Genomic DNA, 26,454 nt, shown 5'->3' with positions numbered 1-26,454 from the left:
ACTACACATGCTTGGGATTGGGTAAATAACATTGTCACATGTGACTATTGGTGCTGTTTCATGCGGATTGGTTACTCCATTAGCAGGAGGGTGAGCGTCACGTGGTCCAGCTGCCAGCGTCCAGGAGGGATGAGGTTCAGGCGAGGCAGGGCAGACACTAACTAAGCTAGCATAACAAATTACCACTAGACATATAGTAAACATGATCATCAATATAGGCTTTAGTAAATCTTCTTTGAACCTATAAATTGAATGCATAAAAATCTGAGCATCATTCATCACATCAAAGCAATCATGGGGTATGCTGACATTTGTTAGTTCTAAGGTGCAATATACTATGACAGAGGTCTGATTTTAGTTGGGGGCACACTAGGGTGGGCTTCACAGCAGGGTCACACGTCTGGTACATTAAGAGAATACCTTACGAGGGCACAGGATTATAGTGGCAGAAATTTTCCAACAGCGGGGGTAAGAGGGCACAGGCAGGTTTGTGGAGATGAATGAGCTACAAGTCATGGTTCGGGCCTGTTCACACACAGGACAGTGATCTCAGATTAAGAGTGAGATGTTACATTCTTATGTCTGTTTCAATTGTCCCCGGCGCATCTGTGAGAAATGGAGCTGTGAGGCTTTCAGACACAGTGAGAAAAGGTGGGGGTCAGGAGCGCTGTGTGCGTGGCACTGCAGAGGGGAGAGAAGATTCTTTGTATTATCGCAGTGAGGCCTAGTCCAAAGATGGAGTCGAGGGTACACAAAATGGAAGCCCAAGTGTCCCGCACAACAACTCCACATCTGCCACTGTTAGCATGCATGCAAGCAATGGAGGCGTCCCCCATTATTGAACGAGCAAGTGGTTTACATTGTGCTGAATGTATGAGGGGGACCTAAACGACCCCTCACTCCCACACAATTCCTAGCTTTGTTCTGGGTGCATTAATCAGGAGGGAACTAGGTCTCATTTCCCTTTATGCAAGATACATCTGGCAAGTCATATCATTATTTAGAAAATGTTTAATAGCCTTTTCTCCAACATTGCTTATAGGTGTTTTCTCAAGTCACATGTTTAAATCTCAGGATTGTTTTGTACGAGTATGGAGATTCACAGTGCCTCAGGCTCTTGCTGATGCAGATATCGCCTTCGAAGTGGTAATTCATGATCCAACAAGAGGGAAAACTAAATTGTTCTAGCACAACTAGATCCTAACAAGAACCAAATGTCTAAATTATAATGATTTAAAAAATGATCCTTTTAATCATAAGAAAGCCAGCATGTTTGAACAGCATCTGCGTCAATCTCCATCCACGCAGCATCGGTCAGATTTCATGCGAGTGAGATAAAATGTATGAATAACCAAAGACAGTCAGGCTAGACGTAGATTGATTCAGCCGCATGAAAATACATGTCGATTCTGTAAGATTACTAATACAGAAGAACAGTTACAACATCTCCTGACAAATTGAGACACACTTTTATCAATGAGAATTCAATACTTAAAACCAGCATTAGTACAATATCACATACTAACTTCGGAAGCACTGTGGCACTTTATATTTAGCGGCCATTTAGTATCTCTCAGAATAGGCACAGAGAATGCTGCATTCGTTGAAACTAAATGAGACAACAATTAGCATTTAACTACGAGTTCCAGACTAACCCTCATGTCACCAGGTTAAGTGATCACAGGCTTGATTTTTGATCTAAAATGACTTTTTAAATTATTCTAAACATCAAATTGAGTGAATTCAAAAATGTATTTAATTGTTTTTGATTAGATGAATTTATGACTGAAAAAAATACTAAAGCTTGATTACAGAGGTAATCATAACATTAGCAATTGAAGTTGGTCTAGATCTACTAAAAAACGTTTGTATCATCTTCAGTATTGATTTTGTTAAATTTCAATTCTCTATATGCTAAAGTTCTGCTACTTGCTTATGTTTTTCCCTTTCTGCTTGTGCTTTGCTTTGTTGTTGTATCCAAATAATATTTTATTTTATCTAATGGTGAATTGTACATGTTGTATGAATTTTATGAATATTGTAATCATTATTTTAAAAATGGTCTAAAATATTATAAAGTTGATTGATTCAGCTAAACCAATACAAATAAAAAAAATACAAAGGCCTATTCAAAAGACTGTGCTGTTCATCACACATGTCGGGGGGAAATTCTGCCGGGGTCGGCCGGGCCGTCCGCAGACCTCCGGGCAGGGAGGCCCCAACTCCTCCCGTATATCCCAGATGAGATAGAGCACGAGACACACACACAAGGAGCAAGGCGACTCTGCTGTTTATTTATACAAAACGGCAGGGATGGGTCAAGGAGCGCACGCGTTCGTCCTGACACACACATAATCGTGGGGCTCGCAGGCCCTTTTTACTACATTATGACGCGCTACTTGCGTCACTTCAGAAAGTTAACAAAAAACCTATCGCCACTCTTAATTGGTTGCTCGAGTGGTAGGGTTAGTATAGTACACATATAGAGAATGATATTAGTGGTCAAGGTGTAGTCAGGTGGTATATCTGGGTTGTCCCTTCAATTAGATACATAAGAATTGTTACATGAAGACCCCTGAGGATTGGCTAATGTTACTGATGTCTGAGATAAGAGCCCCATGTTCTGATTGGTGCATCCGTGAGCTCCCCAGCCTGGGACCACCGTTGTTCCCAGCTCTCGGTGTACCTGTGTTTGCAACAATGTTTCAATATGGGTACGTGCAGACAATGTGAGGATTTATTCATAGGTGGAAGGCTGACCGCTCCTACTGTAGCAGGTGTCCATTGAGCCTTTCAAGTGTCTCGGCCTGTGTCTCGTAGTGAGGGACCCAGACGCCTTTTCTCTCCTGGGTTTTGGCATCTCGTCAGGTTCGGCTTGGTCACGTGAGGCGGGACCGTGTTTGAGGCAGAATTCTGCACAATTAATATTGCTTTTCCACTGTGTGTCTGGTTTAATTTGCAAATATGACTTTAACGTTGGTACGCGGAGTGCGAGGTTGCAACATCGTGCCTTTGATGATTTGTTCTTGGATGTGGGTTTGCAACATTGCGACCTTGGCTGGTTGTTCCACCAGGCTCATTCTGCAGGATCAGCAACCTGACTTTTGCTTTGTTAATGTCCACGGGAACTCTTGCTTGAGGCCTACTTGGGCCTGGTGCATAAGTGATCCATTTCGTGCATGGGTGCTTTAGGTTATAGTGGCATATATTTCCATGACCAGTATCGTGTTTCCATTATACCTCTCATGGTGGTAACGGATTTCAAGAGAAGCGTGAGCAAGTGTTATAGATGAGTTCATGATGCATCTTGCGGTTTTGCATTCTGAAAGCCTATGTAAAAATAATAAAGATGCACGTCCGTGAATATGCCTGTCGCCTACGTCAGAGCACTGAGTATGTTCTTCGTGTAGATTGGTGTGGAAATGTTAAGTGTGTATATTTGTACAGATGTGCTTCCCGTTGTCTAGGTCGTCATGGCATCTCTAACGACGTGTGGTTTTTAGTCTAGCTGATCCGAGCCGCAGGTGTCGGCATGGCCAGTGCGGGCTGCTGGGCAGGCAGGTGGACACATCCGTATGTTCCTGTACCAGGGTACCTGGTCGTCTGGTAACTGGACAAACTCTTCTCGCGGCGGGTGTCTGGGCCGTGACCCTCTAGGCCAAGCGCGAGAGGTGAAGGACGGGAGCCTGGTCTTCCATTCTCCCACTTCAGTCCCCCCTCTGGTCGACTTGTCGACCACAAACATATCCTTCTCGTTATCTCCTCTTACCCTCCATATCTTAGTTATCCCTCCGAGATGTCCATAATGGTTTACATGATCTTCAAATGACCAATACATGTATTCACATGTTCCTCCAGGAGTACAGTATACCCATCTTCCTACGTAGCTCCTGGGGTTCCTTGGGTTCTCGATCTTCACTGATGGTGGGTCTAGATGATTGGTGATGATTTGGGTGCGCAACTTCTCCCTTTCTTGTATTATCACACCTGTATGCTGGCCGTCATCTGCTGGCATTAAGGGGTGCATTCCCACCATTTCCAGCAACTCGTCAGTCGTGCGTGCCTTCCGGGCCTTCCAAAATCTAATTATGATCAGGGCAGCTCCAGCCAAAATAGCACATCCCACTATTATTTTCAGTCCATCTGACAGCCAAGATGGCATCCATGACCATAATAGTGAAAACCAGCTCTTATCATTGTTTACACCGTTACTTTCGTCCATCATTTTGGAGTGCATCTGGGCCAGTTGTGAAACTGCTTCTGTCAGTGTACCATTGTCAGCATCGTTGGCAGGTATGAACGTGCAGCAAGATTGTCCTATCTTTGCACAAACTCCTCCTTCCATTGCTGTGAGAAGGTCCAATACATATCTGTTCTGTAGTGCTACCATCCTTACAGCTCGCAGCTCCTCTTTAATTGCGTTAAACCCATTTACTGTTGAATTGATGGTCATCATTAGTTCCCACCTGGTTATTTGGAGCCATTTTGCGTTTGCGTATGCCTGCAGTCCCGGATGTATTATTGAGGAGAAGAACATTGCTGCTCTGCTGAATAGTCTGTGTTCTGGTGGTATTGATGTTAGTTCCGTTTCCGACCTTCCCCACAGGTAATTTCCGGTCAATGGCTCTCCTTGTCTTTTTCTCCTATTTAGGACAGTATCATTGCTGTTGGTCCTGTTTCCTTGCTCCTTCTGAAGTGGTGCAGATCTCTTTCTTCTCTTATCCCCTTCATCCATTTTAGGAAATTTCGCCACATCGACATGCTTCTTAGGTACCACTAGTGATGGTACATTGACGTGTACCATTGTGCACACACCATTCCACAGGGGAGGCAGTGTATGATATGCCTTTTCTCCACAGGCCCAATAATGGTCCATTATTACTGCTGTTCCCGCTCCCCCCTCAGGTAACTCCATCACGCTTGCACAATTGGTGTTATATCCTACGTCCACCTCTCCTTTATGCTGGTAGCATACTTTGGGCGCAGTCAATGGTAGTATAGTTATCGGGTCTTCATCTTCTTCTACCCACGTGAGCATTGGTACATATTTGATCCACGTCGTCCAACATCGATGATTGTGTGTCTCGATAGTTGAGATAGTTTCTTTTGTTACCATGTTGCTGCCAATCACTCCTATCTCCCAGCTGTTGCCCAGGTACACCTTTCCTGTTATCGTCAGTAGCGGCCTTTCCCAGCATCCTTGTTTACCCGGAACTTCAGTGGCGTACCAATCACATGGTAGATACTGCAGTGTTACCTTCTTTGTTTCTCCTTTTGCAGGGCCACTTGTTATGTACCTGAATGCTTCAGCATGTAAACTGGTCTTGTGATAACTCAGATAGGTCTTGAGGAAGTTGTTTTCATATGGGTATGAGTCTCGTGTTTTCCATGTCATGTGCACTACTGTTCCTTGAAATCTTCCTTTCGTTTGGAACAGGGCCAAATATATTATGCACTGTGCTGTTTTTTCATCTATTTCTGTGGCAACAAATTTTCGTGAAGCGCTCATGGCGTATGGTATTAACGAGCAAACATAACAGCTATCCTCAGTTGTCTGCTTACCAATGCGGGTCATGTGCTGGTACCATATGTTGTTTGTGACGTGTGCTGAATCTTGTACATAATTATCAATACCTTTATTGTCTGAGTACGTGCTGCGTTTAACTCTATTTTGCTTGGGTGCAAAATTACTATTACCACCTGACGTAACACCTGTTGCAGCAGGGGACGGGGGTATATTAAGTTTGGGTGCAGCAATAAAATCGATAGCATAGCTGTACTGCCAGACAGAGGCAGCCAAGAACCCGGTGATCATAAAAATCCCTATTATTTTTATTACATATGCTAATTTCACCGGCATTTTGCTCTTACCTTGCTGCGGTCCTGGCAGCTTATTCTTGCGACGTTACAGTTGCCCGCCTGAAAATTCTCAAAAGTGCTCGTTATTAAATGTTAGTTTTGTTTCCTTTAAGCTCTCCCTATCAAGTAGTCATTCAGTGCCCAGGCGAAGAGCTGCTCCCACGCTACTCTAAGTGATGGGTCTCTTAGGACCGACAAGTATGGGTGGAGGTGGGGCATGTGATATTCTATGGCCAGGAGGAAGGCTGTGTAGTAGACACGTACCCTTCTCCTTTTTAAGTATGTTGGCCTCTTTATTTCGTATACAAATTGGTGTGATAATTCTTCTGGGTAGTTATCGTCTGGCAGCACCATCTACACCTGCACACTGAATTTGTTAATTAGCTTTTCTTAACAATATAATATTACGCAGTTCCTGTATGTGCGAGAGAAAAAAGAGAACATTCACGTGTTTACATGTGTATTAGTGCAAGCATGTCCTTCAGTTTTAGTTACAACTGTACTTGGCAGTCAATGGGGGGGGGTTTGTGCTCAAATGGCGGAAGTATTTTTACTCTTTGAGCGAGTGATCATGGGGTGGGCAGTATGGGGATCACCCCCTTCTTCGTCAGTTATTGTCTCCGAGGGAACAATTGGGTCGTTGTCTGTGGTGGAACTTTCTTCCGCTGTCGGGGATGTTGTTGCTGTTCTTCCAATGGACCTGTCGTTGGCGCTGGGGCGGGTCTGTAGTTTGTAGATCTTTACGTCATGTAGGTGGTTCCAGGCACGCTTATCCTTTAGTTTTACTGCTCTTGTTGATACGTCCTCTACCAGATGGGGGCCAGTGAACCTCTTGTCGTTCCACTTTCTATTGAAATTGCGAAGTAGTACGTGGTCACCTTTGGCAAGTTTGCACGAGTTCTCCTTTCCCAATTCCGTACTTTCGTCTTTTTCTTGATTGCTGGTAGACCCGCCCCGTGTGCGCTCGAGCTGTTGAGACACAAACACGACACTAGTAATCAAAGAAGACACATATTGATACATTTCATCACCTAACACATTCGCTGAACTTTCGTTGTCGGTGAATGCCCTTGACGTTGGTGTTAGGGGAAGGCGCATTTGACGTCCAGTAACCACTTCGTGAGGGGTGAGGTGGTGGTCGGACCCTGGCCTGTTTCTGAGTTCAAACAATGCTAACGGAAGGCAATACAACCAACTTTTCTTTGTTGTTTGTTGTATTTTAGCAATTGCCTCCTTCAATAGGCCATTCAGGCGTTCACATACACCATTAGCCTGTGGGTGGTATGCACATGCAAATTTGTGTTTAATGTTCAGCAGGGATGTGATATGCTGGAACATTTCATTTGCGAAATGGGGGCCGTTGTCTGATCTTAACACCTCGCACACTCCCCACCTGGGGAAGACCTCCCTTACTATGAATTTGGCTGCTCTAAACGCATCAGGGTGTGAACAGGGCCCTGCTTCAATCCACCTAGAAAATGGGCATACTACTACAATCATATACCTATTGCCTTGACAGATGTTGATCATATCAACATAGTCAATGTGAAGGTGCCGAAAAGGTCCTTCTGGCCGGGGTATGGTACCTCTTATCACTTTTAGAGTATGACCTGCCGTAAACTGTTGACATGTTAGGCAATTGCTGATAAAATTTGACACATGGGAGGTTAACTCGGGACAAAACCAATCTTCTCTAATTCGTGCTGCAATTATTTCCTTGCCTGTATGGGCAGGGTGATGTAATTGGCTCAAGGCGGTATTTAACAGTGCCAACGGTATTACAACTTTCCCAGTGCCACCCTGGCGCCATAGTGCGTCGGTTGGTGACATTGTGCATCCTCTTTTCACCCATACTTCTTTTTCGGCCATTGGTGCGGCCGCTTGTAGCTCCATAATCTGTGTGGCTGGGAGATGGGTGTACCCTTCTCTTATTAACATCTCCCTCGCTATTCCCCTCCCTCTCCCTCTCTGTGAGTCTGTGGGGTTCCATATCTCACCAAAATATGCAGCATATTTCGCATGTGCGTCTGCTGCTGCATTTCCTTTTGAGACGTAGTCTTCTCCATTGGTGTGTGCGGTGCATTTTACTAGGGCTAGTTCTTGGGGGTCGTTTATTACTTCAATTAGTTCAGCCAACAAGAGGGCATGTTGTACTGGAGTGCCATCAGCTCTCCTAAACCCTCTTCTTCTCCATTTTGATAGCCCTGAGTGGACAGTGGATGTAACGTATGCACTGTCGGAATATATAGTTACTCTTTTATTAAAACTTTCCTTTAATGCCAATATTAGTGCAACGAGTTCCGCCGCTTGAGCAGAGTAATGCTGTGGTAATTGTACACACTTCATAGCCACACACACCGGCGCCTCCATCATTTTTACTACTGCTGCCCCAGTCCTTCGTATCCCATCTCCTTGATCAATAGTTGATGACCCATCAATAAACAAAAGCTCACCTCCCTCTAGTGCGTTTTCTTCAACTTTCCTAGTACATGAGTATAATTCAGTTACTTGGGTGCAGTCGTGGGCGTAATCTCCCTCTTCAATTACTTCTGCTAGGAACCTTGCAGGGTTAACCGTGCTACATCTAACAATTGCTAATTCAGCTTTAGACAAAATAATCTCATAACCTGATGCCCTCTGTGTCGTTAATGTGGACTTAGGTTTATTCAATATCGCAAATAGTGCATGTTCCACAAATAGTGTAGTTGGACACCCCATAGTTATTGCTGATGCCTTTTCTACTGCAAAAGCAGCTGCAGCGAGACCTTGCTCACAAGAGAAGTGGCCTAACATTATAGGGTCTAAGTGACCGCTGTAAAATGCTACTGGTTTATAGCCCATGCTAGTTTTTTGGGCCAACACTGCTTTCATCACTGCTGAGTCGCAATGTGAAAATATAAAGAAGCGCCGCTCATAGTCTGGGGATGCCAGTACTGGAGCAGTTGATATTGCGTCTTTTAATTCGTCAAATGCCTCCCTCATTTCCATAGTCCATCCCAACTTTTTCTCCCCTTTATTTGCTTCCTTCAAACCCTCAAGCAGGGGTCCTATGTATGAGCTGTAGTCAAATACCCATGCTCTACAGTAGTTGCACAGCCCCAGAAATTGCTGCAGTTCTCTCACAGTCTGTGGCACGGGAGTGCTTGAGATGGCCTGTGCTCTTTGTGGTGCAATCCTTCTTCCATGTTGGGATATCAGTTGGCCAATGTAAAGTACCTGTTCCTGGCAGTATTGTATCTTTTCCATGTCTACCTTGTACCCCTTTTCTGCCAGTATCGTCAACATTTTTAAGGAGTCCTCTCTACATTTACTTTCGTTTGTACTGCAAATTATTATGTCATCCACATACTGTAACACTGTGCTTTCCACCTCAACGTTACCCAAATCCATCTGTATTACTCTATTGAAAATTGAGGGCGATTCACAATACCCCTGTGGTAATCTGGTATGTTTCCACTTTGTATTTCGGTAAGTGAAGCTTGTCAAATCTTGTGAGTCTGGGTGTAATGGTATTGAGAAAAAAGCATTTTTAAGGTCAATCACTGTAAATCGTGATGCTTCTGCTGGAATGCCACACAATATTGTGGCCGGGTTTGCTGTTACTGGATACTCTGCTTCTACTATGTTGTTCAAGGGCCTGAGGTCCTGTATGAAGCGCCAAGACCCCCCTTTAGCCTTGCGCACCGGGTACACAGCTGTGTTACATGGTGATTCTGAGGGGACCAGTATGCCATTGTTTATAAGGGCCGTTATGGTTTCATATATGCCTTCATCTGCCTCTTTTGACAATGGGTACTGTTTAACTCTTGGTAGTATGGCACCTTTTTTCAATTTTATCCTTACACCCCCTATGCTTTTTATGCATCCCACGTCATAAGGGCTAATAGTCCATAATGATTTGGGCACCTTTGACATATCCTCCTTAAAAAATGGGACTGGGGTGCCTGCGGGTGCCTCAAGTGCCATTGCAATTTTCTGTGCTACTTGTTTGTGGGCCACTCTTAGCCATATTTCTACACTCATCATGAACACCATTTCATTTTCTTCCTTTTCTTCTGAGAACAGCTCTTCATCTGACACCTGGGTCAGCCTACATCCTTCTGCTAGTGCTATCACCGCCCTCCATGCTCTCCCTTCTTTATCTTGGGCGTGCACAGCAACATAATCAGCTGTTGCAATAATGCTCTCAATGTCCACTACAAACACCTTCCCTTCTAGTTCATTAACTGGTGTTTCTGGTCGGAATAGATAGGCTGCTGGTCTCCTCCATATTTTCCCTTCTATCCCTGGCATCCATGCAAATGCCATGTCTGTGCCATATTGGAATATCTCGCCATCTACTGGCTCCGCCCTAATCGCTGTCTGTCCACAGTATGCTTGCAAAATCTGTCGTGCTGCGAGCATGTTAATCCCTGGAGTAGAGCAAATTATGCCATCCTCTGTAAAGGAGATCGTCATGTTCAACCTGTTCATTATGTCCCTCCCCAGTATATTTACTGGTGAGGCACTATAATACAAAAGTGGAACTGACAGATCATAATCTCCAATAGATAAGGGAACGTTATCAGTAAATGGAACCAACCCTTTAGCCCCAGAAAATCCTTGGGTGTTCATGGCTTCGCCTGACATCTTAAATTTACCTTCCCTTATGCAAGACCGGGTTGCCCCGGTGTCAACAAGAAATGATAATTTTTTGTCACCTATCGTTACCTCTATGCGTGGTTCCTCCGCACTATTAGGTGTTACTGACAGGATGGGACACACCAAGGCCGTCTGTGGGCTGTCCTATTGAGGGTACAACGATTGACCATTTCCTGTGTAAGGATTGTGTCCCAGGACCGTCACCCCACCCAATTGTGTTCGTTCATTTTGGGGTGGTGGTTGTATTAACGCTACTTGTTGTTGTGGCGGCGGCAGGTACTGTGTTATTTGTTGTTGTGGCAGTGAATAGGTTTGTGGCTGTTGTGGTTGTTGTGGTTGGCCACTCCCTTGTTGTGACATCTGCTGTTGTTGTGTGCCCTGCTGTTCTTGTGAGGTCCTAGGTTGTGCTTGTTCATTCCATGCTGGTGTTCCTGGCCTGACCCTACATGTACGTGACAAGTGTCCTAATAGTCCGCAGCTCCAACACACGGGTGGTTCCCGGTTTTGCCATGGGAAGCTCCCTGTGTTGTCCTGGTATACGGGTTGCCCTGTGGGGTAGTTATTTCTTAGTCCCCCAGCCTGTTGTTGGGTATTATATCCATATCCTCTCCCCCTCATAAACCCTCCTCTCCCTCTGTTATAACTATAATACCCAGTCCCTTGCATTGGGTACCCTCCTCCCATGTTTGGTGCGTGTAATTGCAGAGGGGGGACTTGCTCTATTACCCCTTGTGGAGGCGCTATTTGTGCGGGATCTTGTGCAGCCACTACTTGCGTTGGGCTTTGGGCCATTGGTGTGGGCGTAGTTATTAGTGCCCCTTCCATTGTGTATTTAGTAAGTTTTTTCTGTACTAATTTGGCCTCTTCTGTTTTCCTATCCTCTTCCTTTTGTTTCAGTTTTCCTTGCCATGTTCTGCAGTGATGTACTATAGTCAGTTGTATTTCTGGCCATGGTTTTACTTCCATCCCCACTACTTTCTTTAGTTGTTTTTGAACTCCTTCTGGGAGCCCTTGTACTAGTATATGATAAAATATGGCTGGTGTTTTGTCCCATTGTTCTCTAGTTTCCATGCGCCACTTCTCTTGAATATCCTGGATATAATCAACAGGATCCTCATTTTCACCCATCTTACGGGAAGTAATGGCTCCTATGTCTGATGTGTCTGGGTACTGCACTCTCAGTGCCTGCCATAGCGCATGTCTGCAGTTTGCAAATGGTGCCCCATCATGCGATGTGTTCGTTATTGTTACCCCATGGAATCCCGCTCTTTTCCAAATGTCATCCGCTCTATCCCCTAATATTGATATTAACAGGCCCTTCACATCTCCTACTGCTAGTTTCTGTCCTGCGGTGTGTTTTTCCATTTCATATATCCACTTACCCGCACCTCCACTTAGTGATGGGAGCCTACATTTTATATTTTCCTTATCCGTATGTTTCCAAGGTACATACTGTGGTCTAACCCCTCCTCTCTCCAGCAGTGGCATTAAATTCTGTCTTGTGTCACCCTTTACGCTCCATAATGTTGAGTCTTCACACCCCTCCTCTTCCCCCATTTCTTTTACTACTTCAAATTCTTCCTTACTACCTCTGCTCCTACCTCCCTCTTCTTCCTTTCCCCTTCTTTCATCATTTCCTGTGTTCAATATGGGTATGTTTATTTGTCTGTCTTGCCTGCGACTAGGGAGGTCCCTAAGCCGACATGCATATGGTGTAAGTTCATTCATGAATGGCGCGAGCTTTATTCTGTGCAGAGAGCGCGCGGTAGTTGAACATGTAGGGCGTGACGTGGGAGGGCGCGATGGTGATGTGGGTGGCGTGGTTTCATTGGTTTGTGTTTCCCCTATTCTTTTCACTTCCTCCTTACTTCTCTCCAGCTCCTCCCATCTTCTACTCATCCAGGGCGAATCTATGTTTGTTCTAGTGAGGTATAGTTTATCTAAGCTTTCCCTTTCACTCTTCCTTCCATCCTTCTCCACTCCTTCCTCCTCACTGCAAAAATCATTCATAAATGGCACCCCCCACTCTGCCTTTTTTCCTTTTATTGTTACTGTTTTTAAGTCTATGAGGTCTCTTTCTCCCTTTCCGTTGTTACCAACTGTTCCCCTTAGTGCTGATGTTGTTGCTACCTCTCTACTTTTATATACATCTCCCCATCTTTCACTCTCCCAACCCCTCTCTTCTATACCTCCTTCACTCCTCTCCTCCATTTCCCTACTATTTTCCTCCCTTTTCCTTTTCAATTCCTCCATTACTTCATTGCTCATCTGTTCCAATATCCTTTCATCCTCTTTCTTCCTTTCCCATTTCACCCTTTCTCTTTCTACTATACTCTCTATTACCTTCCCCTCTTCATATTTCTTAGCTGCCTCTGATATTATCCTCCTCCTCCATATTTCCATTTCTTTTTCCTTTTCTTCTTCTTCCTTCTTCTTTTCTCTCAGCACTACTCTTGATACCCTATCTGCTGCTCCTTTTACCCTTTCAGCTTCTCTCTTTTGCTCCTCACTTCGTTCCCTTAATTTTTCCAATTCGTCCTTACCTTCTTTCCTTTTCCTCACTCTCTCTCTTTCCTCCCCCTCAAGTTGTTTGATCAGTTCATTCTGCTCATCCCTTAGTTCTGCTAATCTACCCTCCAGAATCTCTTCCTTCTGCCGTAGTAGCTCCTCTCCCCTCATTTCACTCTCTCTGGCACTATCCTCGTTTGTTCTCTTTACCGCCTCCCTTTCTTCTCCAGTTAGTGAGCCCCGTAATTTCAACAATATCTGTGCAGCTACCCACTCATCGTTTCCTATCTCTACAGTCTGCTCTTCTCTAATCCTCCTGTCCCCCATTGGTATCTTCCCATGAGCCACATATGGTGGAGGGCTGTATGCCGGGTTTGAGTATCCTTCAGCCGCTCTTAACTGTCCTATTTCTCCTAATTCCCTTACAGGGTACAACCCTCCTCCCTCTGTTTTCACTCCCGGTGTTATGGGTATCTCATTGCTCGGTTCCTTTTTTATGTCGTCTGATTTATTAATCTTTTCTCCTCCCTGTCTTTCGTTCCCCGTATTCTTTGTGCTTTCGCACTCCTTTTCCCCACCCGTTCCTTCTTTTTTAATCTCCTTTTCTTCCGGTGTTTCCCCCATAGTGAACATTCCATTTGGTCCTGGTCGAGACCCCTGGAACATCCTCCATAAATTAAACACCTCCACATGGTTTGTCAACTTCTTCCCCTTGTATGTATTGTGCAGATGGTTTAGTAGTGAATGTTGGGCATATGGATCGAAACTACCATTAGGCGGCCATGGTGTTAACATTTTGTTGTCTGTCCCCTGGGTCCACTCTATGCTATACTTAATTAACTTCTCCCTATGTGGTGGCAGTGTGGTGCATATGTGCTGTAGTGGGGTAGTGAGGGTGTTCCCCCACCCTCCCGACCCTCTCCCGTATGACATAATTTCACTCCCCTTTTTACCCTTCCCCTTACTTAGCAGTTTACAATATACAACCTTGTATTGCTTACCTCGCCCCGCAAGTGTGGGGACTTACGACAATCCTTTGACAAATTATGCAATAATAATAAATATGATGTTATGTTATATTCCTTCCCCTACGGCCCCCTGCGGCCGAAGCGCACGCAGCCCCCTGCGGCTGTGTACCCCTTACGAAGATCTTATACAGTCGTCCTGTTTCGCCGTTCTCCTCCCCCTTTTACACTTGCCGTGGCCGGCGTTCTCCGTGCGCAGCCACGCCCCTTTCCCCGTCTTCTTTCGATCCACTGGTTTATAGTTTATCTCCGTACCAGCTCCTTTATCATGCTTCTCTTCCCCACCATTCTCAAACCCAAAATTCCTTGTGCTCGCGATATCCTATTAAATCCCTACTGGTGACGTCACCGATTTCTTCGAGCTACTGATATATTCTTGTTATGTTATTTAAGTTCAAAATACACTTGCAATCTACCCCGCTGTCTTCCTGTCTCTCCTGGAACAAGGTAATCTCATCAATAATATAACCGGACTGCGCACACTGCGTCGCCTCGCGTGTGATACGCCCCTCAACAGGAGGGCTTAACCAGCCAATTATCTTCCGTTTTGGGCAACTATGTAACTAGCTACCGGCCACAGGGAAACGTCATCTACCTATCGAGTTTCTTGCTCGAACAATAGGGAACCTCATCTACTCATTGATCAATAAATGTCAAGTCGTAGGAAACCACACACACCCACCCTCACACTTAGTCGCAATTTAAGCCATCAGTTTCTTACGAGCGGCTGCACGTGATGTTTTCGTGCCCCGCCCCCTCTTTCGCGTAACGTTAGCTGACTGTTACGAGCGGCTGCACGTGATGTTTTCGTGCCCCGCCCCCCTCTTTCGCGTAACGTTAGCCGACTGTTCTCGCACTCGTTTCGCTACCATTCATTCCATTGACAACACTCAGTTAAACCTTCGCCGCACATCTGTACAATACCTCCCCCCTCCCTTATTTACTTCCTCCCCCTCCCACACAATTTCGCATTGCTTGTTGTGCGTGTCATGCTCACCAAGTTCTCTCGATGCAGGGCCGCTCGACTGCGTGCACCCTCCAAGCGGCTCGCCACCTCCCCTCGTCTGGACCACGTCTGGACACTCGCCGACCGCGGGCGGGATACTTCTCAACCGGCTCCCGAGGGCCAATATCCGGATTGCGCTGTCCGGTCTTCTCGCGGCTCCGCGATGGTCCTGTAGTCCTCAGAAGGGGGCAACGGCAGAGGGGGCCGCGCCGCCGGGCCTCCTCGCAACGGGAGTGCCTGGAAAAACTAAAAATAAAAGTTGATCTTAAACAGATCTCAGCAGTGCCTCCAACTTGTCGGGGGGAAATTCTGCCGGGGTCGGCCGGGCCGTCCGCAGACCTCCGGGCAGGGAGGCCCCAACTCCTCCCGTATATCCCAGATGAGATAGAGCACGAGACACACACACAAGGAGCAAGGCGACTCTGCTGTTTATTTATACAAAACGGCAGGGATGGGTCAAGGAGCGCACGCGTTCGTCCTGACACACACATAATCGTGGGGCTCGCAGGCCCTTTTTACTACATTATGACGCGCTACTTGCGTCACTTCAGAAAGTTAACAAAAAACCTATCGCCACTCTTAATTGGTTGCTCGAGTGGTAGGGTTAGTATAGTACACATATAGAGAATGATATTAGTGGTCAAGGTGTAGTCAGGTGGTATATCTGGGTTGTCCCTTCAATTAGATACATAAGAATTGTTACATGAAGACCCCTGAGGATTGGCTAATGTTACTGACGTCTGAGATAAGAGCCCCATGTTCTGATTGGTGCATCCGTGAGCTCCCCAGCCTGGGACCACCGTTGTTCCCAGCTCTCGGTGTACCTGTGTTTGCAACAATGTTTCAATATGGGTACGTGCAGACAATGTGAGGATTTATTCATAGGTGGAAGGCTGACCGCTCCTACTGTAGCAGGTGTCCATTGAGCCTTTCAAGTGTCTCGGCCTGTGTCTCGTAGTGAGGGACCCAGACGCCTTTTCTCTCCTGGGTTTTGGCATCTCGTCAGGTTCGGCTTGGTCACGTGAGGCGGGACCGTGTTTGAGGCAGAATTCTGCACAATTAATATTGCTTTTCCACTGTGTGTCTGGTTTAATTTGCAAATATGACTTTAACGTTGGTACGCGGAGTGCGAGGTTGCAACATCGTGCCTTTGATGATTTGTTCTTGGATGTGGGTTTGCAACATTGCGACCTTGGCTGGTTGTTCCACCAGGCTCATTCTGCAGGATCAGCAACCTGACTTTTGCTTTGTTAATGTCCACGGGAACTCTTGCTTGAGGCCTACTTGGGCCTGGTGCATAAGTGATCCATTTCGTGCATGGGTGCTTTAGGTTATAGTGGCATATATTTCCATGACCAGTATCGTGTTTCCATTATACCTCTCATGGTGGTAACGGATTTCAAGAGAAGCGTGAGCAAGCGTTATAGATGAGTTCATGATGCATCTTGCGGTTTTGCATTCTGAAAGCCTATGTAAAAATAATAAAGATGCACGTCCGTGAATATGCCTGTCGCCTACGTCAGAGCACTGAGTATGTTCTTCGTGTAGATTGGTGTGGAAATGTTAAGTGTGTATATTTGTACAGATGTGCTTCCCGTTGTCTAGGTCGTCATGGCATCTCTAACGACGTGTGGTTTTTAGTCTAGCTGATCCGAGCCGCAGGTGTCGGCATGGCCAGTGCGGGCTGCTGGGCAGGCAGGTGGACACATCCGTATGTTCCTGTACCAGGGTACCTGGTCGTCTGGTAACTGGACAAACTCTTCTCGCGGCGGGTGTCTGGGCCGTGACCCTCTAGGCCAAGCGCGAGAGGTGAAGGACGGGAGCCTGGTCTTCCATTCTCCCACTTCACACACATGGGATATGAAGATGAAATTAGAACATAATATTTACACCTTGTAGCTTTCAGTCACTATTTAACATCTCAATATCATCATAACTTGCTGAATATGTTGCAAGGATGCATGTTGATTTATTCAAATCATATCCAGATCGAAAAGTCATGGGTGGAAGTGGAATACTATACTTGACATGCAAAGACAATGATTGAGGGTGAGCATATTGATACGCATACAAATGAGGCTGAACCCCATTATAATATTGGCCAAGAAGGCAGATGGTCAATTGTTCTTTGTTACTTGGAAGGAGTGCTTGGTACTTTGCACGTCTGCTCCTTTGACTGTTATTTCCTCCTGAACGCAGCACTACGAGCGCTGCTCTTGCTGCCTGGCCGCTTCCTGGAGGGGGCTGGAGCCTAATCCCAACATGTGACGGATCATGTGACTATCTTCCTCCTCATATTGCCGGCGCAACCACCCTTGCGGCGTTAAGCCCTGGAGGCAGTAAGGGCTGGAGCCGCTGTTGTGCTGTTTGGCTGTGACCTGTGAGTAAATTGATCCAGGGGACCCGAGCTGTAAACTATTTATATCTTCTTCTCAAGTCCTCAGGGTTAAGGGTGGAGAGTCGGACTCTGGCAGCTCCATAAGCTGTCGGGCATTCCCTACCCTGAGACTGAGCGCTTCAACTAGCTCCTTGGATGAATGTAGTTATTTAAAAAAAAAGTCAATTCATTTCATTTCGTTGTGACAAAGAACATTGTTAATTCTAGTACATTATATATTTGTATTTACTATTTCTTTTGACTCGCATAGATCCATTTTATCTGTATTTTTAAATTTAAGGGTGCTTTTGGATAAGTCTCAAATTTGGTTGAGGTTGCCCCCCGTTTTAAGTGCAATATTTTAGATATCAGTGTCTACAATCCTATTGACTGTTTTGTATGTTATTTTTGTGTATTTCGATGCAAAAACTACTTACTGTAACTAAGTTATTTAAGTCTTAACTCCTCGCTGTCATTCCTTAAGTCTCCCTATTTCTTTCTGGGTTCTGGTTCTGTCTGAATGACACGTAAGGGACTTCAAAGTCAGACAGCTATGGAGGCTTCTCTTGCTGAGACTCCTGCTACTGGTAATCTCCCCTCTGCTTCACCAGTCACCACTGTCTTAGATGATCCTTCCCCTGCTGTCCTGGGTAATCTACATCACATTCCAGCAGATGTTCCCCATAACCCCTTTCTCCTCAAAACCCTGGCCCAGGTCCAAATTCATGTTAGCGATCGGTCTGAGGTATTCAATGCTATGGGTATCATTCCACATACCACAGCCTTCAATAGTTGTATATTTAATGGGAAACAGGATATCTCAATGGACATACAGGAAGATCGTCTAGCAGCCACGATAGCCTCCAATCTTGAGGAAGGCGTTACTTTATCAAAGGCTAAAGGTCATTTGGATCATTCTAACAACAATTTGGTCAATATTGTGCTTTCAACCCCTGCCCAATTACATCCTAGGATGCCTAAACTATCTGTCATGGCGGATGACTCTGTAGCTAATGCTTCAGAGTCATCAACGGTGATAAAAGAGGCTCTTGATTGCCTTTCCCCCCCTGTGGTTAATGGGAATGTTGCTACTCCTCCCACTAAATTCTCGCCAGAGGTTAATTCCTCAGCTAGGGGTATATATCATACTTCCTCTATCCATGTTAATCTTTCTGACAAATTGGCCAGAACTCCCTATACTCCCATAGTGAAATCCATTTTGTTCAAAACTCCACTGAATAAATCCCATAAACCCACCCCTAAAACAAAACCCAATCTGGGTATCCAAGGGAAACCGATTCAAGGGAAAAATATCTCAAAATTTTTCGGAAAGAGGACTGCAACCAGCACCCTTGTTAAACCTCTACACTCACTTCTGAAAAAAAAATGGTTGAGAGAAAGGGGTTTACTTCCAGACTCAAAAAAGGATCAAGGCAACAAATCCATTTTACATCATACTCTTAAAGAGGCGGATGACAGAATTAAACTCTCCCAACCTACTCTCTCGGCTCTGAATATGGTCCTGAGTTCCTTTGTGAGTCTGTATGATAACATATGGTCTGAGGTTAGATCACATTCTCTTCTCCTTTCTGAAATCTATTCCAGGTTAGAGGGCCTTGATAGATTCGTAGAGTTAGTTATAATTATTAAGGAAGAACACCCACTCTTGCCCACACATGGTTCTGATTCAATCTCTTCTAACCAGTTTATGGCTGAAGCCCAAATGGTACATCAAGGGCTCACTGGGACAACACCAACTATACAAGGGGTAGTTTTAAATAAGGGTTCGGGTATCACGGTCCCCCAATGCTCGGATCAGGATTTCTGTAATCAGCCTTCTATGACTCCTTCAATCATCTCTGAGGGTGTGCAAGAGGTTATTGGGTCGAAGGTAAAACACCTTACCCCTCAAACCAAACTTACTACGGAATTAATGGAGAAGAAAGTCCAAGAGGAGTCGGTGGGCCCTCCTTTCAATCTCACTGTTCCATTTCTTCCCCCTGTGGGAAGGAATTTAGAACTGGTCGATCCACTTAAGGGTGTTCATATTGCCTCTTCTGTGGACCTTATATCCACCCCGACTTTAGAGAATCCATCTGATCCTACTGAACCCACTAAAGAAATTATACATCAAAAAGTTCTGCCTTGCATTGGAAGGAAAAGAAAAACTAATCAGCAAATGAAGAAAACTAAAAATCAGAAGAACTTGAAAAATATGACTTCATATACCAACCAATTCTTTAAAAATCTTTTCTTGCCAAATAACTCAGCTTCCTCATCCCCTGCTCCCGTTCCCAAGGGGACTGGGAATTCTGCTGAACCAGCAGTTTCTGTGATCCCTACTCCTAATACAGCGGCCACTCCGGCTATAGCCGACTTACTTCCCATTACAACAGTTCTATCTTGCCTACCGGACGCTTTGGTGGATGGCCCTCCGATTATTAATATTGCCCCCCTAGTAGTGGGGCCTAACACTGAGGGGGTTGTGGACACTGCGGTTTCTAGCTCTTTGACAATAGTTCCGACTTTACCAGATCCGACTTCCACCAACGCTTCAGTTGAGTTAACCACCAATACTATTGTCAAGGCGAAGGATTCCTCCTCAGTTGTAGATCTCCTAACTATTCCATCTAACTCCATATCTGGGAAAGATCCGAGTCATTCAGAGACCACTTTACCATCGATCACAGCAAACTAAATTGATTTTGGCAGATGATCTTAACTCTGATTGCTCTATTTCCTCCGAATCCAAATATGATGACCTGGGACTGGCTATGGAGGACGACTCTCGCCTAGGCATGAAATACGCACAGGGTCGTCGTTGGAATTCCGCTTTGGATTCAGTTGGTCTCACTTGTCTTAATGGCTACTATGATGCCATTAACTTACCTTGTCCCACATGGAGCAGATCTTCATCAGCATCTATCTTAGACTATGTCTTTGTAGATTATTTCCTTACTCCGTTTTCGTCCAATGTTGAAGTCTCTTTTAATCCATGGAGTGATCATGGTATCCTCCGGGTTTCATTTCTCTGTCCTTTTCCCAATAAGTTTTTGCCCGCGGGGGGTCCTAGCCATCTCCACACTGTGGGACAAGGGACAGGGGTACGTTGGTCACCTCTCAATATCAGGGTACTCAACCGTAAACTGATTTCTTCCTTTAATTATACCTCTTTCTCTTGGAAATTAGCAGTTTTCAATACAGCCCATTTTGATAGTTTTCTTAACGCTCTTCACTGCAGTATTCATGGCCAGCTTAGGAAGGGCGTTTTCAAAATATCTCACCCTCATAGATTTGATCAAGAATTGGCTAATGCAAAGGGCCTCACTCGGAAACTTATTAGAGGTGTACAAGCCCTAGCTATTGAATGGGTTGATAAAAAAACAAAAATTAAAACCATCCGCCAAAAATATAAAAATTACTGTAAGTCAAGAAAAGCTACTATGCTACAAAACGACGCGGAGCATATGCTTGCAGTGCTAATAAAACGAGATCCGAGGGCATTCTGGGTTACCTTGTCTAGCCTAGATGATGTGGCAGAGGCTGACCTGCTGAATGCCATCCCAGAGGTTCAATGGGTGGAGCATTATACCGATTTATTTGATACAGGGGGTGAGGGATTGGATTTTTGTCTTTTGGGGAACAACCTTTCTAAGGACTCTTGGAAGCCTGCAATTGATTCTGTGATAGTACTAGGACTTATCTCTAAAGCCAAGAAATCTAGGGCTCCGGGGCCCAATGGCCTTACTAATAATACATTTAAAGCCGAGCCAGATCTCTGGGCCAACCTCCTCTCCCTGCTTTTTCAAGACGCCGTTAATTCTGGGAAAGTACCTATTAGTTGGCAAACCGCTCATATTATCCCAATTTTCAAAAGAGGTCTGCATACTTTGGTCAAAAATCGTTCCCCCCGTGTGTAATAAAATTACATCTGGTATTTTGCCACTTTCATAATAGTGAACACGTTTCTCCACTATGTATTCCCGTTTAACATCCTAATATCAATGACATTTGACCTTTACATTATGTAATAGTAGGAGAGCCAGCACTTTTGTTACATTATGTTGTAGACAGAACATCCAGGAATCAACAATGATCAACATAGTGCTTCCCTAAATTTAAAGAAAATAAATACATATATAACCTTTAACATATTTCACACACAGATGCATAAATGTATGTACAACCTCTTTTTGAGCACTTATCTGTTCTGCCTTTTTATATATAATCTGCAACAGAAACCTCTTTCAATTAAGCATTTCTAATCACCATACATACAGGAAAATCAATAATAACAAGTGCATGTGTGATGTAAATTAAATACTTGACACTACACATACGCGGATGTGAAACTTAAAGTACAAATCATTTGCTTAAAAAGAGCATGCTTAATTTACATTAGGCACATAACACTACTTATATGCAAGTTAAGGATTATGTACCTAAAATGTACAATTTAATAAGACCTCCTGCCTGGGAACAGAGGGGACCTGCTTCTTTAAACTGGATCATAGCAGCAGAACACCCATCGCTCCTTCCTCACCACATAATTTGTCACTGCATAATGTTTTTTGAGGTTGGATGAGCAAACGACCGACCAATTGAATTCTGTTCTGTTGTTCTTTTACCAAATGTAGTAGAATGTCAACCAATATTGTGCTAGATTGAAATGTATTATTTGTAGAGGGTTGACCCTAGAAGAGGTTACTAGTTGTACAAAGACCAATTATAAAAGGATTCACTTATAGATAACTATATGTGCTATTCTCTACCAATGAATCAAACACACACACAGAAGTTTGTTGTGATCGTACTAACCATGACAATTTCTTCCTATAAAAGTTATTGTTACTACCTCCATCTCATGCATCTGGAGCTACTATGTGTATTGAGTTTGTCTCTTTATTGATATATTTGGGTCTATCTTAACACTTCAATCTCCACCAGTCTTTTAAAATATGCAAAAGAAAATATTAAAAATAATAATATCCTTCTAAATACTGCTAATGTTACTTCTGAAGTTGCCTTCTGAAGTGTACAAAACCTCATCAATTTGATTCACCTTCCCAAACACCTAAACTTAATAAATTAAAAATAATGAACTTGAGTCACTCAAAATTACCTTTTTAGGAATAGAAATTTCTCCTATCCTAAGTCCAAAAGAACCTACTTTGACTATTACCACATTGCCTATTAGCACATGTAGTAAGTACTGTTTCAATACTTGAAAGCACTGTAGCAGAACAAAATGAAAAACAAAATTCACCTTGTAATGCAGCTAGTACTATTCAAAGTCCTTTAATTTTGAAACACAAATAAAAAGAAACAATCAAGCACTGCTACTATGTGTATTCCAAAAGTTCAAACTTTGGTTATAAAAACAAAGAAAATAATTAATGTGCCTATTAAACATAGTCAGAGTGAAAAAGTGTCAACTCCTCTTACCTTCAGAAAAAAAGAACTTAAAACTCCTAATATTCAAAGTAGTAGTCTTCTGAAAGTTACTACATCTGTTGTTCACAAAAAACAATACATCAAATTACCCATCACTGGTACTTCTTCTAGTACTTCTTGTAAATCTGAAAGTGCACCTACTGAAGAAGCATCAAAACAAAATGCCCCTATACTGACAGTAATACAACCATTGTATGCATTCATTTATTTGTTTCTAACACACCATAGCCCTCAGTCATTAGGGCGCACATCTACTCGAGCACCCTACATTACAAAAATTAAACACCCCATGGGACAATGCAATTTATCAACTTAAGATCTGGGATTTGGGACTAATTCAAAACTCCTCAGCCAGATGTCTGAAATCTTACTGAAGTCATCTGCACCATTTGCAAAGCTCATTTAAAAAGAGGTAACCCTCAAAAATATAATTTTGGAAATTCTGCCATGTTTTCACATATGCGTAATAAACATGAACACACATATTTGTAATGTACAAGTTATTTTATTGTTTTATTATCATCATTTATGGGTTTATTGTTCCTGAAATAAAGAATGTGCTTTTCATTTCTTTCACATATTTAAAAAATGTTTATCAAAATTAACCAAATCCAAGCACTAAAACTAAAAATCCCAATTCAACTGTAGTTAGCACAAGTAAAAAACATTGTACTAATAAAACACATGGAATGTGAAACAGTACAACAATTACATCAACCTGTACCATCCAAACTTCCCAAAAGATATCAAAATGGTTTGTATGAGGTACTTCTAACTGTATCTGACATTGATCTGCAGAATGTTAATTCTTTCTCACGCTATATGACATGTGGAAGTATAATTACAGTAGGAGAAACAAATGCTGCTACTTGTCTGCAAAAATTAAAGTACCACCAATTATGAAATACTGTCAAAAATGAATATTTGAAAAGCAATATTTTCTTTTGATAACATACTATACATATGTAAATATTTTAATTTGAATGTTTGTACTTTGGCCTCTTCATCTTTTTAAGAAAATAATATGTTGTTTCAATATCTTCTGTAACACTTTTAAATAATTGTGTTCTTTAATTCAATGTGCACTGTTTTACATCTTTCTTATGTAAAAATAACATCCATGTTGGCAATATTTTACTTTGTTACTACTTGTTTTCAAATTTAGAAATATATTTTGAAAACTTGTATTTTTATAATGTGTAATAAAGAAATGTAACTTACATATATCTGTTCCTAAATTTTTCTATAAATAACTTTATGTTCCATTATACTTTTTGAACCTCGTAACTGGAGGTAAAAAAAAAAGATTTGATTACAAATATACGTATTCAAAATGTAACTTTGAGAAATATGAGTGTAGATGTGGTCTACACAACTGCATATGTGCAAATACTAGCATATATATGATAAAGAAAGGCATGAGCATCAAGTACTTGCATTTACAGAATATCACATTTTTGGAAAATTCACAAATATGTTAATAAAATAGTGTGTATATTTAAAAAATGCCAAAGCTTACAAATATTACAAAATATTACAAAATATTTGTATACAATGTTACATTTAGTATGCAAATAAACAATTAATACAATTACATAACTGTACTTTGTATGCACGCTTAAAACAATTTCTTTTTTTTATTTTGAAGTACAAAATCAAAAAAGCAACATACATTACATTACTTACAAATGAAAGTGTGACATTACTTACCTTGATACAAGTTTATGGAATAACTTTCTAATTACGCTAAAATTATTTTTTTTTACATGAGAATATGTCATAAAACAATACATATTAGATATTCAGCGCATTATATTTTTCTTGCAACACATTTGAATAGAAGCCAATTTTGTGGTCTACTGAATATTTTAAACAGGAAATGCTTGTTTTTTTCAATTACACCATATAAAACACATACTTGTACTCTAAGGTATACATGCACCACATAAGCAATTCTGAAACAATTCTATAATGAAAATTAAAGTCACTTTAATAATTTCAGCTTCTATTATAAATATTAAAATATGTACAGCATATACAATGTCAATTAACAATGACCTAATATACAAAATTAAAGTAATATGAAACTGCAGCATGTTGCAAGATGTACACAATGTTTAGATTCAATAAATGCACTATTTACACAAACAACTCGATAACAGACAAATAAAAAAGTTATGAGTATTATAAATAAACATAAAATAAAGCAAATGTATATAAATGTTACCTATAAATGTGGCGTGCCACAAATAACTGCTCTAAAAATGTGAATGCATTTGAAATGCAGCAACTAAAACTCAGTGTATACAAACTCCTTCTTTTACAAGGCACACCTTCTAATCAACATAATTTGTTCCCAGTTCATGGAGAGAGCAGGAGCTCTCTCCACAGCACCTTCGGATCTCCAGCTAAGTGCCGTGACTCCTCAATGCTGCAGGAGCAGCTGTGTCTTCGAACACACCGCGTGTGCACCCACCTCATTAAAGCTGAGCCTGTCGTAGCAGCAAGCAGCTGCTTTTCAACAAACTACAAAATCCCTTTCATCATGATGTTCGTCCACACTACCATTTGGTATTCATATGAGGCTGATGCTGCCTGCCTCTAAGATGGCTGCCTGCCCTATAACAAAGGCCAGCGTCGTGTTGCTAGGCAACGTGGGACACCTTTAAATACTGCCATTCCCACCGGCAGGCGGAAGCCGGCCCGTGAGCGCAAAGGCCCGTGGTGAAAAGGCCATGTTTGCGCCATAGGTACCCGCATTCCTCCCAGCTCAAGGAGAGAGCAGGAGCTCTCTCTCCAGCTATGTGCCCTGACTCCTCCATGCTGCAGGAGCAGCGGTGTCTTCGAGCGCCCGGCATGCTCATCCACCTCATTAAAGGTGAGCCTGCCGTAGCAGCAAGCAGCTGCTTTTAAAAAAACTACGAAATCCCTTTCATCACCATGTTCGTCCACACTAGCATTTGTAATTCATATGAGGCTGATGCTGCCTGCCTCTAAGATGGCCGCCCACCCTATAGCAAAGGCCAGCATCGCGTTGCTAGGCAACGTGGCACACCTTTAAATACTGCCTTTTCCACCGGCAGGTGGAAGACGGCCCATGTGCGTCAAGGCCCATGGTGAAAAGGCCCTGTTTGCGCCTGTTCGCGCACTGGAGTGTGCTCTGCTGCTACTCTGGAATCAAGACATACAGGTAGACTCATTACCCTTGCTCGTCATTACATAGTCGCTCTACCCACCACTAGGACACCATAGCCCTTAAGGCTCTGCTTGCTAACACTGCAACAAGCAATGTTCTCCCGTGCTGTGCCGGGGCAACCTACCACACACTTCTTGGGTACTTTCGCATCCTCTGGCCAGTTCGATTTTGTCCATAGATCTCTGCATCAACCCACATGTATCTGGTGATTGCAGTAGTCACTTGTGCCATGATTATAAACTACTGCATCTAACCCACCTGTGTCCTGAACTCTGCACTGTGTACACCTGTGTCTTGATCTGTGCATTTTGCCCATTGTGCCTGAACACTGCGCTAATCCAATGTGCCCATAATATTCTATACTGCATTGAACACTGATTTCAATCCA

This window comes from Ambystoma mexicanum, chromosome 2q (assembly GCF_040938575.1).
Source record: "Ambystoma mexicanum isolate Mex_15411 chromosome 2q, UKY_AmexF1_1, whole genome shotgun sequence".
Taxonomy (NCBI): Eukaryota; Metazoa; Chordata; class Amphibia; order Caudata; family Ambystomatidae; genus Ambystoma; species Ambystoma mexicanum.
The sequence above is the reverse complement of the archived record's forward strand: the minus strand, read 5'-3'. Positions refer to the sequence as shown.